The sequence below is a fragment of the Crocuta crocuta genome, unplaced genomic scaffold (assembly GCF_008692635.1).
Source record: "Crocuta crocuta isolate KB4526 unplaced genomic scaffold, BGI_CrCroc_1.0 scaffold346, whole genome shotgun sequence".
Classification (NCBI taxonomy): domain Eukaryota; kingdom Metazoa; phylum Chordata; class Mammalia; order Carnivora; family Hyaenidae; genus Crocuta; species Crocuta crocuta.
The window spans coordinates 1,136,117-1,138,332 of NW_027527957.1; positions in this window are offsets into that span (position 1 = coordinate 1,136,117).

Genomic DNA, 2,216 nt, shown 5'->3' on the forward strand with positions numbered 1-2,216 from the left:
TTTTCTGCCACACGGGAGCGGAGCAATAGCTCTTGGCGTAAACCAAACAATCTTTGAATAGTCTGGGCAATATCTGTGTGGCTCTCCTCACATTCTAATGACGAGCCTCAGAGAACTGCCAGCTGCGTTTTCCAGAAAGGTTAATGATCACATCAGACAAGGTTACTGGTGCTGTGGTCGAGCCTCCCTCGGTCTCAAACCCCTCCTCCCCTCCTCTCCTTCCCCCTCCCCCGTCACTCCCCTTTATTTCCATAAGCAAATATTGGTGAAATAAACCATTCAAGCGTGCTGTAATGTAGTGGAAGTCCACCGAGAAAGTTCCTAGGAGAGACTGACGACGATCTGGATGTGGAGAAATATGTAAAACAAGGCAGGGCTTTGCCGCCACCCCTCACCATTTGCATCTGTTTAAACTTTGAATTGCCCATATTGGTCCCACATGCAGAAACCAGTCGAAATGACAGGAAGTCTCTCTTTTGTCCTTTTCAGAAGGAATTCTGAAGCTCTGACTTAAGGCTCCCAAATACTTTGTGGCAGAACGTGTGCTGAAATGCTTTCTCTTTACTAAACCCGCTGCTGAGTGGTGCCTATTTGCTCCAAATCTCTAAATTGCTTAATCTGTGTGGGTTTATATCACCAAACATTCCTGGGGTTTTCGAATGTTCCGAAATAAATCTGAAAAATGTTTACATTTTTATTTTGCAAAGTGCAATTTAAAAAGTAGTGGGGATCACTTTCCTCTGCGATACCATCCAGGACTTTTAAAAGAAAGCCACAAACTCATGAAATCTGGGTTCGGTTAAAAAAAAATTTTATATGTGGTGGAATACCAGGCTAACATAGCACAGACACAGAAATGAAACACGGAGAAAAAATCCTCACTTTATCTCCCACTGAATTCAGAAGACAGGAACAGTCTAGTGTTGTCTCTTGCACATGTGCTCTGAGACCTTTTGAAGCACTTCCTTGTCATATGTAGCTCTTACAAATGGAAATCATGTATTCACTGTAAAGTGAACCAAAAGGAAAGTATAGATACACTCTGGGATACAAGTAGAGCCAAAATACCAAATCTAGAGCATATGCAACTTGTTACGAACGAACTACCTGGCATTCTGTTGTGTTTTACTTCCCTAGGTTCAGGCAGCTGGCACACAACCTTGAGCTCCTGGAGATTTGACTTTAATGCATGATTTGTCTTAGTTCTTCAAGTCAGTCTGTAAAATTCCCTGCCTGCCTAATTATGCGTGTACTTTATAACAGGCAATCGTATACAGTAGTTCTTCATATCAAAGATGATTTGCCCATTTAATGACTGGAAACATAGTGTTAAGGAGTACTACACTACTGTGCTGTATTTGTACGTCGCTCCACAAAATCAATGAAATAAAAGAGTTTGGACTCATATTAAAGTGTATCAGGTGATGCCTCGGTGGCTCAGTTCGTTGAGTCTGCTTTTGTCCTCAGGTCATGATCTCGAAGTTCCTGAGTTTGAGCTCCACATCGGCTCTTTGGATCCTCTGTTTCTCTCTCTCTTTCTCTCTGATCCTCTCATGCTTGTGCGCATGCTCTCCCCCCCAAAAATGAATAAAAAAAAAAAAAAGAAATCTTTTGGGGTGCCTGGGTGGCTCAGTCAGTTAAGTGCCTGACTCTTGACCTCAGCTCAGGTCATGATCTTGTGGTTCATGAGTTCAAGCCCTACATCACGCTCTGTGATGACAACGAGGTGCCTGTGTGTGATTCTGTCTCTCCCTCTCTCTGCCCCTTCCTTGCTTGCACTCTCTCTTTCTCAAAATAAATAAATACACTTAAAAAAAAAGTGCATCAGGGTCCCTACCTTGCTCAATCAGAAGAGTATGTAATTCTTCATCTTATGGTTGTGAGTTTGAGCCCTTTGCCAGGTGTAGAGATTACTTGAAACTAAATAAACTCAAGGGTACCTACGTGGTTCAGCGGGTTGAGTGTCTGATTTTGGCTCAGGTCATTTACAGTTTGTGGCTTTGAGATGCACATATTTTGCGTATTTTGCACTGACAGCGCAGAGCCTGCTTGGGATTCTGTCTCCCTCTCTCTCTGCCCCTCCTCGACTCGTTCTCTTCTTCTCTCTCTCTCCCTCTTTCTCTCTCAAAAGTAAGGAAATATTTAAAAAATAAATAAAAGAGAATAAACTTTTAGAAAAGTAAAAATTAAAAGTGCACCATGAATAACAAAGGGTT